The sequence below is a fragment of the Etheostoma spectabile genome, unplaced genomic scaffold (assembly GCF_008692095.1).
Source record: "Etheostoma spectabile isolate EspeVRDwgs_2016 unplaced genomic scaffold, UIUC_Espe_1.0 scaffold00003451, whole genome shotgun sequence".
Lineage (NCBI taxonomy): Eukaryota > Metazoa > Chordata > Actinopteri > Perciformes > Percidae > Etheostoma > Etheostoma spectabile.
In genome coordinates, this window is record NW_022603029.1 from 17721 (window position 1) to 34176 (window position 16456).

The 16456-nt window shown below is 40.8% G+C and overlaps 17 non-coding genes and 1 pseudogene across 17 annotated transcripts; all 18 read right to left on the reverse strand.

The window, feature by feature from the left end:
• Positions 1-616: 616 nt before the first annotated feature.
• LOC116676550 (U4 spliceosomal RNA) lies at positions 617-757 on the reverse strand. Its single transcript, XR_004328748.1, has one exon. It is a non-coding gene; the product is annotated as a U4 spliceosomal RNA (small nuclear RNA).
• A 796-nt stretch (positions 758-1553) lies between these two features.
• On the reverse strand, positions 1554-1694 carry LOC116676565 (U4 spliceosomal RNA). The gene has a single exon (XR_004328762.1). It is a non-coding gene; the product is annotated as a U4 spliceosomal RNA (small nuclear RNA).
• An 800-nt stretch (positions 1695-2494) lies between these two features.
• LOC116676558 (U4 spliceosomal RNA) lies at positions 2495-2635 on the reverse strand. The gene has a single exon (XR_004328755.1). It is a non-coding gene; the product is annotated as a U4 spliceosomal RNA (small nuclear RNA).
• Positions 2636-3311: 676 nt separating this feature from the next.
• Positions 3312-3452, reverse strand: LOC116676551 (U4 spliceosomal RNA). Its single transcript, XR_004328749.1, has one exon. It is a non-coding gene; the product is annotated as a U4 spliceosomal RNA (small nuclear RNA).
• Positions 3453-4251: 799 nt separating this feature from the next.
• Positions 4252-4392, reverse strand: LOC116676552 (U4 spliceosomal RNA). Its single transcript, XR_004328750.1, has one exon. It is a non-coding gene; the product is annotated as a U4 spliceosomal RNA (small nuclear RNA).
• A 795-nt stretch (positions 4393-5187) lies between these two features.
• Positions 5188-5326, reverse strand: LOC116676572 (U4 spliceosomal RNA). The gene has a single exon (XR_004328769.1). It is a non-coding gene; the product is annotated as a U4 spliceosomal RNA (small nuclear RNA).
• A 675-nt stretch (positions 5327-6001) lies between these two features.
• Positions 6002-6142, reverse strand: LOC116676553 (U4 spliceosomal RNA). The gene has a single exon (XR_004328751.1). It is a non-coding gene; the product is annotated as a U4 spliceosomal RNA (small nuclear RNA).
• A 794-nt stretch (positions 6143-6936) lies between these two features.
• Positions 6937-7077, reverse strand: LOC116676566 (U4 spliceosomal RNA). Its single transcript, XR_004328763.1, has one exon. It is a non-coding gene; the product is annotated as a U4 spliceosomal RNA (small nuclear RNA).
• Positions 7078-7878: 801 nt separating this feature from the next.
• On the reverse strand, positions 7879-8018 carry LOC116676560 (U4 spliceosomal RNA). The gene has a single exon (XR_004328757.1). It is a non-coding gene; the product is annotated as a U4 spliceosomal RNA (small nuclear RNA).
• Positions 8019-8695: 677 nt separating this feature from the next.
• Positions 8696-8836, reverse strand: LOC116676554 (U4 spliceosomal RNA). The gene has a single exon (XR_004328752.1). It is a non-coding gene; the product is annotated as a U4 spliceosomal RNA (small nuclear RNA).
• A 797-nt stretch (positions 8837-9633) lies between these two features.
• On the reverse strand, positions 9634-9773 carry LOC116676568 (U4 spliceosomal RNA). The gene has a single exon (XR_004328765.1). It is a non-coding gene; the product is annotated as a U4 spliceosomal RNA (small nuclear RNA).
• Positions 9774-10438: 665 nt separating this feature from the next.
• Positions 10439-10578, reverse strand: LOC116676567 (U4 spliceosomal RNA). Its single transcript, XR_004328764.1, has one exon. It is a non-coding gene; the product is annotated as a U4 spliceosomal RNA (small nuclear RNA).
• Positions 10579-11488: 910 nt separating this feature from the next.
• LOC116676570 (U4 spliceosomal RNA) lies at positions 11489-11628 on the reverse strand. Its single transcript, XR_004328767.1, has one exon. It is a non-coding gene; the product is annotated as a U4 spliceosomal RNA (small nuclear RNA).
• A 675-nt stretch (positions 11629-12303) lies between these two features.
• Positions 12304-12443, reverse strand: LOC116676574 (U4 spliceosomal RNA). The gene has a single exon (XR_004328771.1). It is a non-coding gene; the product is annotated as a U4 spliceosomal RNA (small nuclear RNA).
• A 799-nt stretch (positions 12444-13242) lies between these two features.
• On the reverse strand, positions 13243-13383 carry LOC116676556 (U4 spliceosomal RNA). The gene has a single exon (XR_004328754.1). It is a non-coding gene; the product is annotated as a U4 spliceosomal RNA (small nuclear RNA).
• A 792-nt stretch (positions 13384-14175) lies between these two features.
• LOC116676564 (U4 spliceosomal RNA) lies at positions 14176-14315 on the reverse strand. Its single transcript, XR_004328761.1, has one exon. It is a non-coding gene; the product is annotated as a U4 spliceosomal RNA (small nuclear RNA).
• Positions 14316-15087: 772 nt separating this feature from the next.
• On the reverse strand, positions 15088-15241 carry LOC116676579 (uncharacterized; annotated as a pseudogene).
• Positions 15242-15899: 658 nt separating this feature from the next.
• LOC116676577 (U4 spliceosomal RNA) lies at positions 15900-16037 on the reverse strand. Its single transcript, XR_004328774.1, has one exon. It is a non-coding gene; the product is annotated as a U4 spliceosomal RNA (small nuclear RNA).
• Positions 16038-16456: the final 419 nt, after the last annotated feature.

Consider the following 16456-nt stretch of genomic DNA (forward strand, 5'->3'; position numbering starts at 1 on the left):
CATTTCTCCACCCTCAGGGGGTGTACAGTCATACAGAAGATGCAAGTGATTGGCTTCTTGACCAAAACTGACCTTTCCATGAGGTCACAGCTGTAAAAGGACCATAAGCCATATGAAACATTATCTATGTGTTTTCAATGAGTTATTGCTAGGCAAATGAAGTCTTCAGTCTATGTCAGCCACAGAATATGTGATGCATCTACCTGTCACTCAAAGCCGTCCACTCCTCAATAAAACAGAACATTAAGCCTTAAAACTGTTGAAAACTGTTTATTTTAACCACTATGTCATTGTAATGGACAGGAAATTTGTCAGTAGGGACCAAACTTGTTTTCTAGTACTAAGCTGTGAGCATGGTTGCTTCTGCTGTAAATGTGGGCATTTCAGAATAGAAGTCAATGGTGACTGAATGACTTTTGCAGCCAGCATCAAGCGGCCATTCCAGGAACTGCAGATCAGGCCATTGCATTACAGCTGAAAGTACTACACCATTTGGACAGGCTAATTTGATCATTCTGCTGAACTAGGACAACATTGGATAAATACTTATAACAAGATACTAATAGTTCTCACTTACCTATGTCCACTGGCTTTAATATTCATACACAAGGTAAAGTCTCCCATGAGACTGACAAAAATTGCCAGAGCTGACTATATTTCAAGTCATCCCGGCGGGGTATTGGGTAAAGTTTTCAACCAGCAATAATCACGTCTCAGTAAAACCTCATAGACTATGAAAATGCCGCTGCGAAAGGATGCTAAAGTCCTCCAACATTAAACTGGACTTGGTTTAGCACTTACAACAGACATGGTCCATCATTTCTCCACCCTCAGGGGTGTACAGTCATACAGAAGATGCAAGTGATTGGCTTCTTGACCCAAACTGACCTTTCCATGAGGTCACAGCTGTACAAGGACCATAAGCCATATGAAACATGATCTATATGTCTTCAATGAGTTATTGCTAGGCAAATGAAGTCTTCAGTCTATGTCAGCCACAGAATATGTGATGCATCTACCTGTCACTCAAAGCCGTCCACTCCTCAATAAAACAGAACATTAAGCCTTAAAACTGTTGAAAACTGTTTATTTTAACCACTATGTCATTGTAATGGACAGGAAATTTGTCAGTAGGGACCAAACTTGTTTTCTAGTACTAAGCTGTGAGCATGGTTGCTTCTGCTGTAAATGTGGGCATTTCAGAATAAAAGTCAATGGTGACTGAATGACTTTTGCAGCCAGAAATCTTTTCAGAAGGGACCAAACCTGTTTTCTAGTACTAAGCTGTGAGCATGGTTGCTTCTGCTGTAAATGTGGCATTTCAGAATAGAAGTCAATGGTGACTGAATGACTTTTGCAGCCAGCATCAAGCGGCCATTCCAGGAACTGCAGATTTTGCCATTGCATTACAGCTGAAAGTACTGCACCATTTGGACAGGCTAATTTGATCATTCTGCTGAACTAGGACAACATTGGATAAATACTTATAACAAGATACTAATAGTTCTCACTTACCTATGTCAACTGGCTTTAATATTCATACACAAGTAAAGTCTCCCATGAGACTGACAAAAATTGCCAGAGGTGACTATATTTCAAGTCATCCCGGCGGGGTATTGGGTAAAGTTTTCAACCAGCAATAATCACGTCTCAGTAAAACCTCATAGACTATGAAAATGCCGCTGTGAAAGGATGCCCTAAAGTCCTCCAACATTAAACTGGACTTGGTTTAGCACTTACAACAGACATGGTCCATCATTTCTCCACCCTCAGGTGGTGTACAGTCATACAGAAGATGCAAGTGATTGGCTTCTTGACCCAAACTGACCTTTCCATGAGGTCACAGCTGTACAAGGACCATAAGCCATATGAAACATGATCTATATTCTTCAATGAGTTATTGCTAGGCAAATGAAGTCTTCAGTCTATGTCAGCCACAGAATATGTGATGCATCTACCTGTCACTCAAAGCCGTCCACTCCTCAATAAAACAGAACGTTAAGCCTTAAAACTGTTGAAAACTGTTTATTTTAACCACTATGTCATTGTAATGGACAGGAAATTTGTCAGTAGGGACCAAACTTGTTTTCTAGTACTAAGCTGTGAGCATTCTTCCTTCTGCTGTAAATGTGGGCATTTCAGAATAGAAGTCAATGGTGACTGAATGACTTTTGCAGCCAGAATTTTTTTCAGTATTGACCAAACCTGTTTTCTAGTACCAAGCTGTGAGCATGGTTGCTTCTGCTGTAAATGTAGGCATTTCAGAACAGAAGTCAATGGTGACTGAATGACTTTTGCAGCCAGCATCAAGCGGCCATTCCAGGAACTGCAGATCAGGCCATTGCATTACAGCTGAAAGTACTGCACCATTTGGACAGGCTAATTTGATCATTCTGCTGAACTAGGACAACATTGGATAAATACTTATAACAAGATACTAATAGTTCTCACTTACCTATGTCAACTGGCTTTAATATTCATACACAAGGTAAAGTCTCCCATGAGACTGACAAAAATTGCCAGAGCTGACTATATTTCAAGTCATCCCGGCGGGGTATTGGGTAAAGTTTTCAACTAGCAATAATCACGTCTCAGTAAAACCTCATAGACTATGAAAATGCCGCTGCGAAAGGATGCCCTAAAGTCCTCCAACATTAAACTGGACCTGGTTTAGCACTCACAACAGACATGGCATATTTCTCTCCACCCTCAGGGGGTGTACAGTCATACAGAAGATGCAAGTGATTGGCTTCTTGACCAAACTGACCTTTCCATGAGGTCACAGCTGTACAAGGACCATAAGCCATATGAAACATGATCTATATGTTTTCAATGAGTTATTGCTAGGCAAATGAAGTCTTCAGTCTATGTCAGCCACAGAATATGTGATGCATCTACCTGTCACTCAAAGCCATCCACTCCTCAATAAAACAGAACATTAAGCCTTAAAACTGTTGAAAACTGTTTATTTTAACCACTATGTCATTGTAATGGACAGGAAATTTGTCAGTAGGGACCAAACTTGTTTTCTAGTACTAAGCTGTGAGCATGGTTGCTTCTTCTGTAAATGTAGGCATTTCAGAACAGAAGTCAATGGTGACTGAATGACTTTTGCAGCCAGCATCAAGCGGCCATTCCAGGAACTGCAGATTTGGCCATTGCATTACAGCTGAAAGTACTGCACCATTTGGACAGGCTAATTTGATCATTCTGCTGAACTAGGACAACATTGGATAAATACTTATAACAAGATACTAATAGTTCTCACTTACCTATGTCAACTGGCTTTAATATTCATACACAAGGTAAAGTCTCCCATGAGACTGACAAAAATTGCCAGAGCTGACTATATTTCAAGTCATCCCGGCGGGGTATTGGGTAAAGTTTTCAACCAGCAATAATCACGTCTCAGTAAAACCTCATAGACTATGAAAATGCCGCTGCGAAAGGATGCTACAAAGTCCTCCAACATTAAACTGGACTTGGTTTAGCACTTACAACAGACATGGTCCATCATTTCTCCACCCTCAGGGGTGTACAGTCATACAGAAGATGCAAGTGATTGGCTTCTTGACCCAAACTGACCTTTCCATGAGGTCACAGCTGTACAAGGACCATAAGCCATATGAAACATGATCTATATGTCTTCAATGAGTTATTGCTAGGCAAATGAAGTCTTCAGTCTATGTCAGCCACAGAATATGTGATGCATCTACCTGTCACTCAAAGCCGTCCACTCCTCAATAAAACAGAACATTAAGCCTTAAAACTGTTGAAAACTGTTTATTTTAACCACTATGTCATTGTAATGGACAGGAAATTTGTCAGTAGGGACCAAACTTGTTTTCTAGTACTAAGCTGTGAGCATGGTTGCTTCTGCTGTAAATGTGGGCATTTCAGAATAGAAGTCAATGGTGACTGAATGACTTTTGCAGCCAGAAATCTTTTCAGAAGGGACCAAACCTGTTTTCTAGTACTAAGCTGTGAGCATGGTTGCTTCTGCTGTAAATGTAGGCATTTCAGAACAGAAGTCAATGGTGACTGAATGACTTTTGCAGCCAGCATCAAGCGGCCATTCCAGGAACTGCAGATTTGCCATTGCATTACAGCTGAAAGTACTGCACCATTTGGACAGGCTAATTTGATCATTCTGCTGAACTAGGACAACATTGGATAAATACTTATAACAAGATACTAATAGTTCTCACTTACCTATGTCAACTGGCTTTAATATTCATACACAAGGTAAAGTCTCCCATGAGACTGACAAAAATTGCCAGAGCTGACTATATTTCAAGTCATCCCGGCGGGGTATTGGGTAAAGTTTTCAACCAGCAATAATCACGTCTCAGTAAAACCTCATAGACTATGAAAATGCCGCTGCGAAAGGATGCCTAAAGTCCTCCAACATTAAACTGGACCTGGTTTAGCACTTACAACAGACATGGTCCATCATTTCTCCACCCTCAGGGGTGTACAGTCATACAGAAGATGCAAGTGATTGGCTTCTTGACCCAAACTGACCTTTCCATGAGGTCACAGCTGTACAAGGACCATAAGCCATATGAACATGATCTATATGTTTTCAATGAGTTATTGCTAGGCAAATGAAGTCTTCAGTCTATGTCAGCCACAGAATATGTGATGCATCTACCTGTCACTCAAAGCCGTCCACTCCTCAATAAAACAGAACGTTAAGCCTTAAAACTGTTGAAAACTGTTTATTTTAACCACTATGTCATTGTAATGGACAGGAAATTTGTCAGTAGGGACCAAACTTGTTTTCTAGTACTAAGCTGTGAGCATTCTTGCTTCTGCTGTAAATGTGGGCATTTCAGAATAGAAGTCAATGGTGACTGAATGACTTTTGCAGCCAGAATTTTTTTCAGTAGGGACCAAACCTGTTTTCTAGTACTAAGCTGTGAGCATGGTTGCTTCTGCTGTAAATGTGGCATTTCAGAACAGAAGTCAATGTGACTGAATGACTTTTGCAGCCAGCATCAAGCGGCCATTCCAGGAACTGCAGATCAGGCCATTGCATTACAGCTGAAAGTACTGCACCATTTGGACAGGCTAATTTGATCATTCTGCTGAACTAGGACAACATTGGATAAATACTTATAACAAGATACTAATAGTTCTCACTTACCTATGTCAACTGGCTTTAATATTCATACACAAGTAAAGTCTCCCATGAGACTGACAAAATTGCCAGAGCTGACTATATTTCAAGTCATCCGGCGGGGTATTGGGTAAAGTTTTCAACTAGCAATAATCACGTCTCAGTAAAACCTCATAGACTATGAAAATGCCGCTGCGAAAGGATGCCCTAAAGTCCTCCAACATTAAACTGGACCTGGTTTAGCACTCACAACAGACATGGTCCATCATTTCTCCACCCTCAGGGGGTGTACAGTCATACAGAAGATGCAAGTGATTGGCTTCTTGACCCAAACTGACCTTTCCATGAGGTCACAGCTGTACAAGGACCATAAGCCATATGAAACATGATCTATATGTTTCAATGAGTTATTGCTAGGCAAATGAAGTCTTCAGTCTATGTCAGCCACAGAATATGTGATGCATCTACCTGTCACTCAAAGCCGTCCACTCCTCAATAAAACAGAACATTAAGCCTTAAAACTGTTGAAAACTGTTTATTTTAACCACTATGTCATTGTAATGGACAGGAAATTTGTCAGTAGGGACCAAACTTGTTTTCTAGTACTAAGCTGTGAGCATGTTGCTTCTGCTGTAAATGTGGGCATTTCAGAATAGAAGTCAATGGTGACTGAATGACTTTTGCAGCCAGCATCAAGCGGCCATTCCAGGAACTGCAGATCAGGCCATTGCATTACAGCTGAAAGTACTGCACCATTTGGACAGGCTAATTTGATCATTCTGCTGAACTAGGACAACATTGGATAAATACTTATAACAAGATACTAATAGTTCTCACTTACCTATGTCAACTGGCTTTAATATTCATACACAAGTAAAGTCTCCCATGAGACTGACAAAAATTGCCAGAGCTGACTATATTTCAAGTCATCCCGGCGGGGTATTGGGTAAAGTTTTCAACCAGCAATAATCACGTCTCAGTAAAACCTCATAGACTATGAAAATGCCGCTGCGAAAGGATGCTACAAACTCCTCCAACATTAAACTGGACTTGGTTTAGCACTACAACAGACATGGTCCATCATTTCTCCACCCTCAGGGGTGTACAGTCATACAGAAGATGCAAGTGATTGGCTTCTTGACCCAAACTGACCTTTCCATGAGGTCACAGCTGTACAAGGACCATAAGCCATATGAAACATGATCTATATGTCTTCAATGAGTTATTGCTAGGCAAATGAAGTCTTCAGTCTATGTCAGCCACAGATATGTGATGCATCTACCTGTCACTCAAAGCCGTCCACTCCTCAATAAAACAACATTAAGCCTTAAAACTGTTGAAAACTGTTTATTTTAACCACTATGTCATTGTAATGGACAGGAAATTGTCAGTAGGGACCAAACTTGTTTTCTAGTACTAAGCTGTGAGCATGGTTGCTTCTGCTGTAAATGTGGGCATTTCAGAATAGAAGTCAATGGTGACTGAATGACTTTTGCAGCCAGAAATCTTTTCAGAAGGACCAAACCTGTTTTCTAGTACTAAGCTGTGAGCATGGTTGCTTCTGCTGTAAATGTGGGCATTTCAGAATAGAAGTCAATGGTTACTGAATGACTTTTGCAGCCAGCATCAAGCGGCCATTCCAGGAACTGCAGATTTTGCCATTGCATTACAGCTGAAAGTACTGCACCATTTGGACAGGCTAATTTGATCATTCTGCTGAACTAGGACAACATTGGATAAATAATTATAACAAGATACTAATAGTTCTCACTTACCTATGTCAACTGGCTTTAATATTCATACACAAGGTAAAGTCTCCCATGAGACTGACAAAAATTGCCAGAGGTGACTATATTTCAAGTCATCCCGGCGGGGTATTGGGTAAAGTTTTCAACCAGCAATAATCACGTCTCAGTAAAACCTCATAGACTATGAAAATGCCGCTGTGAAAGGATGCCCTAAAGTCCTCCAACATTAAACTGGACTTGGTTTAGCACTTACAACAGACATGGTCCATCATTTCTCCACCCTCAGGTGGTGTACAGTCATACAGAAGATGCAAGTGATTGGCTTCTTGACCCAAACTGACCTTTCCATGAGGTCACAGCTGTACAAGGACCATAAGCCATATGAAACATGATCTATATGTTTTCAATGAGTTATTGCTAGGCAAATGAAGTCTTCAGTCTATGTCAGCCACAGAATATGTGATGCATCTACCTGTCACTCAAAGCCGTCCACTCCTCAATAAAACAGAACGTTAAGCCTTAAAACTGTTGAAAACTGTTTATTTTAACCACTATGTCATTGTAATGGACAGGAAATTTGTCAGTAGGGACCAAACTTGTTTTCTAGTACTAAGCTGTGAGCATTCTTCCTTCTGCTGTAAATGTGGGCATTTCAGAATAGAAGTCAATGGTGACTGAATGACTTTTGCAGCCAGAATTTTTTTCAGTATTGACCAAACCTGTTTTCTAGTACCAAGCTGTGAGCATGGTTGCTTCTGCTGTAAATGTAGGCATTTCAGAACAGAAGTCAATGGTGACTGAATGACTTTTGCAGCCAGCATCAAGCGGCCATTCGAGGAACTGCAGATCAGGCCATTGCATTACAGCTGAAAGTACTGCACCATTTGGGCAGGGTAATTTGATCATTCTGCTGAACTAGGACAACATTTGATAAATACTTATAACAAGATACTAATAGTTCTCACTTACCTATGTCAACAGGCTTTAATATTCATACACAACGTAAAGTCTCCCATGAGACTGACAAAAATTGCCAGAGCTGACTATATTTCAAGTCATCCCGGCGGGGTATTGGTAAAGTTTTCAACCAGCAATAATCACGTCTCAGTAAAACCTCATAGACTATGAAAATGCCGCTGCGAAAGGATGACTAAAGTCCTCCAACATTAAACTGGACCTGGTTTAGCACTCACAACAGACATGGTCCATCATTTCTCCACCCTCAGGGGGTGTACAGTCATACAGAAGATGCAAGTGATTGGCTTCTTGACCCAAACTGACCTTTCCATGAGGTCACAGCTGTACAAGGACCATAAGCCATATGAAACATGATCTATATGTTTTCAATGAGTTATTGCTAGGCAAATGAAGTCTTCAGTCTATGTCAGCCACAGAATATGTGATGCATCTACCTGTCACTCAAAGCCGTCCACTCCTCAATAAAACAGAACGTTAAGCCTTAAAACTGTTGAAAACTGTTTATTTTAACCACTATGTCATTGTAATGGACAGGAAATTTGTCAGTAGGGACCAAACTTGTTTTCTAGTACTAAGCTGTGAGCATGGTTGCTTCTGCTGTAAATGTGGGCATTTCAGAATAGAAGTCAATGGTGACTGAATGACTTTTGCAGCCAGCATCAAGCGGCCATTCCAGGAACTGCAGATTTGGCCATTGCATTACAGCTGAAAGTACTACACCATTTGGACAGGCTAATTTGATCATTCTGCTGAACTAGGACAACATTGGATAAATACTTATAACAAGATACTAATAGTTCTCACTTACCTATGTCAACTGGCTTTAATATTCATACACAAGGTAAAGTCTCCCATGAGACTGACAAAAATTGCCAGAGCTGACTATATTTCAAGTCATCCCGGCGGGGTATTGGGTAAAGTTTTCAACCAGCAATAATCACGTCTCAGTAAAACCTCATAGACTATGAAAATGCCGCTGCGAAAGGATGCTTAAAGTCCTCCAACATTAAACTGGACCTGGTTTAGCACTTACAACAGACATGGTCCATCATTTCTCCACCCTCAGGGGTGTACAGTCATACAGAAGATGCAAGTGATTGGCTTCTTGACCCAAACTGACCTTTCCATGAGGTCACAGCTGTACAAGGACCATAAGCCATATGAAACATGATCTATATGTCTTCAATGAGTTATTGCTAGGCAAATGAAGTCTTCAGTCTATGTCAGCCACAGAATATGTGATGCATCTACCTGTCACTCAAAGCCGTCCACTCCTCAATAAAACAGAACATTAAGCCTTAAAACTGTTGAAAACTGTTTATTTTAACCACTATGTCATTGTAATGGACAGGAAATTTGTCAGTAGGGACCAAACTTGTTTTCTAGTACTAAGCTGTGAGCATGGTTGCTTCTGCTGTAAATGTGGGCATTTCAGAATAGAAGTCAATGGTGACTGAATGACTTTTGCAGCCAGAATCTTTTCAGAAGGGACCAAACTGTTTTCTAGTACTAAGCTGTGAGCATGGTTGCTTCTGCTGTAAATGTGGGCATTTCAGAACAGAAGTCAATGGTGACTGAATGACTTTTGCAGCCAGCATCAAGCGGCCATTCCAGGAACTGCAGATTTTGCCATTGCATTACAGCTGAAAGTACTGCACCATTTGGACAGGCTAATTTGATCATTCTGCTGAACTAGGACAACATTGGATAAATAATTATAACAAGATACTAATAGTTCTCACTTACCTATGTCAACTGGCTTTAATATTCATACACAAGGTAAAGTCTCCCATGAGACTGACAAAAATTGCCAGAGCTGACTATATTTCAAGTCATCCCGGCGGGGTATTGGGTAAAGTTTTCAACCAGCAATAATCACGTCTCAGTAAAACCTCATAGACTATGAAATGCCGCTGCGAAAGGATGACTTAAAGTCCTCCAACATTAAACTGGACCTGGTTTAGCACTCACAACAGACATGGTCCATCATTTCTCCACCCTCAGGGGGTACAGTCATACAGAAGATGCAAGTGATTGGCTTCTTGACCAAACTGACCTTTCCATGAGGTCACAGCTGTACAAGGACCATAAGCCATATGAAACATGATCTATATGTTTTCAATGAGTTATTGCTAGGCAAATGAAGTCTTCAGTCTATGTCAGCCACAGAATATGTGATGCATCTACCTGTCACTCAAAGCCGTCCACTCCTCAATAAAACAGAACGTTAAGCTGTTGAAAACTGTTTATTTTAACCACTATGTCATTGTAATGGACAGGAAATTTGTCAGTAGGGACCAACTTGTTTTCTAGTACTAAGCTGTGAGCATGGTTGCTTCTGCTGTAAATGTGGGCATTTCAGAATAGAAGTCAATGGTGACTGAATGACTTTTGCAGCCAGCATCAAGCGGCCATTCCAGGAACTGCAGATTTGGCCATTGCATTACAGCTGAAAGTACTGCACCATTTGGACAGGCTAATTTGATCATTCTGCTGAACTAGGACAACATTGGATAAATACTTATAACAAGATACTAATAGTTCTCACTTACCTATGTCAACTGGCTTTAATATTCATACCAAGGTAAAGTCTCCCATGAGACTGACAAAAATTGCCAGAGCTGACTATTTTCAAGTCATCCCGGCGGGGTATTGGGTAAAGTTTTCAACCAGCAATAATCACGTCTCAGTATAACCTCATAGACTATGAAAATGCCGTGGCGAAAGGATGACTTGAAGTTCTCCAACATTATACTGGATCTGGTTTAGCACTCACAACAGACATGGTGCATAATTTCTCCACCCTCAGGGGGTGTACAGTCATACAGAAGATGCAAGTGATTGGCTTCTTGACCCAAACTGACCTTTCCATGAGGTCACAGCTGTACAAGGACCATAAGCCATATGAAACATGATCTATATGTTTTCAATGAGTTATTGCTAGGCAAATGAAGTCTTCAGTCTATGTCAGCCACAGAATATGTGATGCATCTACCTGTCACTCAAAGCCGTCCACTCCTCAATAAAACAGAACGTTAAGCCTTAAAACTGTTGAAAACTGTTTATTTTAACCACTATGTCATTGTGATGGACAGGAAATTTGTCAGTAGGGACAAAACTTGTTTTCTAGTGCTAAGCTGTGAGCATGGTTGCTTCTGCTGTAAATGTGGGCATTTCAGAATAGAAGTCATGGTGACTGATGACTTTTGCAGCCAGAATAAGTAGACCAAACCTGTTTTCTAGTACCAGCTGTGAGCATGGTGCTTCTGCTGTGTAAATGTGGCATTTCAGAACAGAAGTCAATGGTGACTGAATGACTTTTGCAGCCAGAAATCTTTCAGAAGGGACCAACCTGTTTTCTAGTACTAAGCTGTGAGCATGGTTGCTTCTGCTGTAATGTGGGCATTTCAGAACAGAAGTCAATGGTGACTGAATGACTTTTGCAGCCAGCATCAAGCGGCCATTCCAGGAACTGCAGATTTGGCCATTGCATTACAGCTGAAAGTACTGCACCATTTGGACAGGCTAATTTGATCATTCTGCTGAACTAGGACAACATTGGATAAATACTTATAACAAGATACTAATAGTTCTCACTTACCTATGTCAACTGGCTTTAATATTCATACACAAGGTAAAGTCTCCCATGAGACTGACAAAAATTGCCAGAGCTGACTATATTTCAAGTCATCCCGGCGGGGTATTGGGTAAAGTTTTCAACCAGCAATAATCACGTCTCAGTAAAACCTCATAGACTATGAAATGCCGCTGCGAAAGGATGCTCTAAAGTCCTCCAACATTAAACTGGACTGGTTTAGCACTTACAACAGACATGGTCCATCATTTCTCCACCCTCAGGGGGTGTACAGTCATACAGAAGATGCAAGTGATTGGCTTCTTGACCCAAACTGACCTTTCCATGAGGTCACAGCTGTACAAGGACCATAAGCCATATGAAACATGATCTATATGTCTTCAATGAGTTATTGCTAGGCAAATGAAGTCTTCAGTCTATGTCAGCCACAGAATATGTGATGCATCTACCTGTCACTCAAAGCCGTCCACTCCTCAATAAAACAGAACATTAAGCCTAAAACTGTTGAAAACTGTTTATTTTAACCACTATGTCATTGTAATGGACAGGAAATTTGTCAGTAGGGACCAAACTTGTTTTCTAGTACTAAGCTGTGAGCATGGTTGCTTCTGCTGTAAATGTGGGCATTTCAGAATAGAAGTCAATGGTGACTGAATGACTTTTGCAGCCAGCATCAAGCGGCCATTCCAGGAACTGCAGATCAGGCCATTGCATTACAGCTGAAAGTACTGCACCATTTGGACAGGCTAATTTGATCATTCTGCTGAACTAGGACAACATTGGATAAATACTTATAACAAGATACTAATAGTTCTCACTTACCTATGTCAACTGGCTTTAATATTCATACACAAGTAAAGTCTCCCATGAGACTGACAAAATTGCCAGAGCTGACTATATTTCAAGTCATCCCGGCGGGGTATTGGGTAAAGTTTTCAACCAGCAATAATCACGTCTCAGTAAAACCTCATAGACTATGAAAATGCCGCTGCGAAAGGATGCTCAAGTCCTCCAACATTAAACTGGACTTGGTTTAGCACTTACAACAGACATGGTCCATCATTTCTCCACCCTCAGGGGGTGTACAGTCATACAGAAGATGCAAGTGATTGGCTTCTTGACCCAAACTGACCTTTCCATGAGGTCACAGCTGTACAAGGACCATAAGCCATATGAAACATGATCTATATGTCTTCAATGAGTTATTGCTAGGCAAATGAAGTCTTCAGTCTATGTCAGCCACAGAATATGTGATGCATCTACCTGTCACTCAAAGCCGTCCACTCCTCAATAAAACAGAACATTAAGCCTTAAAACTGTTGAAAACTGTTTATTTTAACCACTATGTCATTGTAATGGACAGGAAATTTGTCAGTAGGGACCAAACTTGTTTTCTAGTACTAAGCTGTGAGCATTCTTCCTTCTGCTGTAAATGTGGGCATTTCAGAATAGAAGTCAATGGTGACTGAATGACTTTTGCAGCCAGAAATCTTTTCAGAAGGGACCAAACCTGTTTTCTAGTACTAAGCTGTGAGCATTCTTCCTTCTGCTGTAAATGTGGGCATTTCAGAATAGAAGTCAATGGTGACTGAATGACTTTTGCAGCCAGCATCAAGCGTCCATTCCAGGAACTGCAGATTTGGCCATTGCATTACAGCTGAAAGTACTACACCATTTGGACAGGCTAATTTGATCATTCTGCTGAACTAGGACAACATTGGATAAATAATTATAACAAGAAACTAATAACTCTCACTTACCTATGTCAACTGGCTTTAATATTCATACACAAGGTAAAGTCTCCCATGAGACTGACAAAAATTGCCAGAGCTGACTATATTTCGAGTCATCCCGGCGGGGTATTGGGTAAAGTTTTCAACCAGCAATAATCACGTCTCAGTAAAACCTCATAGACTATGAAAATGCCGCTGCGAAAGGATGACTTAAAGTCCTCCAACATTAAACTGGACCTGGTTTAGCACTTACAACAGACATGGTCCATCATTTCTCCACCCTCAGGGGGTGTACAGTCATACAGAAGATGCAAGTGATTGGCTTCTTGACCCAAACTGACCTTTCCATGAGGTCACAGCTGTACAAGGACCATAAGCCATATGAAACATGATCTATATGTTTTCAATGAGTTATTGCTAGGCAAATGAAGTCTTCAGTCTATGTCAGCCACAGAATATGTGATGCATCTACCTGTCACTCAAAGCCGTCCACTCCTCAATAAAACAGAACTTAAGCCTTAAACTGTTGAAAACTGTTTATTTTAACCACTATGTCATTGTAATGGACAGAAATTTGTCAGTAGGGACCAAACTTGTTTTCTAGTACTAAGCTGTGAGCATGGTTGCTTCTGCTGTAAATGTGGGCATTTCAGAATAAAGTCAATGGTGACTGAATGACTTTTGCAGCCAGAAATCTTTCAGAAGGGACCAAACCTGTTTTCTAGTACTAAGCTGTGAGCATGGTTGCTTCTGCTGTAAATGTAGGCATTTCAGAACAGAAGTCAATGGTGACTGAATGACTTTTGCAGCCAGCATCAAGCGGCCATTCCAGGAACTGCAGATTTGGCCATTGCATTACAGCTGAAAGTACTACACCATTTGGACAGGCTAATTTGATCATTCTGCTGAACTAGACAACATTGGATAATACTTATAACAAGATACTAATAGTTCTCACTTACCTATGTCAACTGGCTTTATATTCATACACAAGTAAAGTCTCCCATGAGACTGACAAAAATTGCCAGAGCTGACTATATTTCAAGTCATCCCGGCGGGGTATTGGGTAAGTTTTCAACCAGCAATAATCACGTCTCAGTAAAACCTCATAGACTATGAAAATGCCGCTGCGAAAGGATGCTTAAAGTCCTCCAACATTAAACTGGACTTGTTTTAGCACTCACAACAGACATGGTCCATCATTTCTCCACCCTCAGGGGGTACAGTCATACAGAAGATGCAAGTGATTGGCTTCTTGACCCAACTGACCTTTCCATGAGGTCACAGCTGTACAAGGACCATAAGCCATATGAAACATGATCTATATGTCTTCAATGAGTTATTGCTAGGCAAATGAAGTCTTCAGTCTATGTCAGCCACAGAATATGTGATGCATCTACCTGTCACTCAAAGCCGTCCACTCCAATAAAACAGAACGTTAAGCCTTAAAACTGTTGAAAACTGTTTATTTTAACCACTATGTCATTGTAATGGACAGGAAATTTGTCAGTAGGGACCAAACTTGTTTTCTAGTACTAAGCTGTGAGCATGGTTGCTTCTGCTGTAAATGTGGGCATTTCAGAATAGAAGTCAATGGTGACTGAATGACTTTTGCAGCCAGAAATTTTTTCAGAAGGACAAACCTGTTTTCTAGTACTAAGCTGTGAGCATGGTTGCTTCTGCTGTAAATGTAGGCATTTCAGAACAGAAGTCAATGGTGACTGAATGACTTTTGCAGCCAGCATCAAGCGGCCATTCCAGGAACTGCAGATCAGGCCTTGCATTACAGCTGAAAGTACTGCACCATTTGGACAGGCTAATTTGATCATTCTGCTGAACTAGGACAACATTGGATAAATACTTATAACAAGATACTAATGTTCTCACTTACCTATGTCAACTGGCTTAATATTCATACACAGGTAAAGTCTCCCATGAACTGACAAAAATTGCCAGAGCTGACTATATTTCAAGTCATCCCGGCGGGGTATTGGTTAAAGTTTTCAACTAGCATAATCACGTCTCAGTAAAACCTCATAGACTATGAATGCCGCTGCGAAAGGATGCTAAAGGCCTCCAACATTAAACTGGACCTGGTTTAGCACTCACAACAGACATGCCATCATTTCTCCACCCTCAGGGGGTGTACAGTCATACAGAAGATGCAAGTGATTGGCTTCTTGACCAAACTGACCTTTCCATGAGGTCACAGCTGTACAGGACCATAAGCCATATGAAACATGATCTATATTCTTCAATGAGTTATTGCTAGGCAAATGAAGTCTTCAGTCTATGTCAGCCACAGAATATGTGATGCATCTACCTGTCACTCAAAGCCGTCACTCCTCAAAAAACAAGAACGTTAAGCTGTTTGAAAACTTTTATTTTAACCACTATGTCTTGTAATGGACAGGAAATTTGTCAGTAGGGACCAAACTTGTTTTCTAGTACTAAGCTGTGAGCATTCTTCCTTCTGCTGTGTAAATGTGGGCATTTCAGAATAGAAGTCAATGGTGACTGAATGACTTTGCAGCCAGCATCAAGCGGCCATTCCAGGAACTGCAGATTGTGGCCATTGCATTACAGCTGAAAGTATACACCATTTGGACAGGCTAATTTGATCATTCTGCTGAACTAGACAACATGGATAAATAATTATAACAAGATACTAATAGTTCTCACTTACCTATGTCAACTGGCTTTAATATTCAACACAAGTAAAGTCTCCCATGAGACTGACAAAAATTGCAGAGCTGACTATATTTCAAGTCATCCTGCTGGGTATTGGGTAAAGTTTTCAACCACATAAATCACGTCTCAGTAAAACCTCATAGACTATGAAAATGCCGCTGCGAAAGGATGCTCCAAACTCCTCCAACATTAAACTGGACTTGGTTTAGCACTTACAACAGACATGGTCCAGCATTTCTCCACCCTCAGGGGTGTACAGTCATACAGAAGATGCAAGTGATTGGCATCTTGACCCAAACTGACCTTTCCATGAGGTCACAGCTGTACAAGGACCATAAGCCCTATTAACATGATCTATATGTCTTCAATGAGTTATTGCTAGGCAAATGAAGTCTTCAGTCTATGTCCACCACAGAATATGTGATGCATCTACCTGTCCCTCAAAGCCGTCCACAGCCTCATAAAACCGAACATTAAGCCTTAAAACTGTTGAAAACTGTTTATTTAACCACTATGTCATTGAATGGACAGGAAATTTTTCAGTAGGGACCAAACTTGTTTTCCTAGTACTAAGCTGTGAGCATTCTTC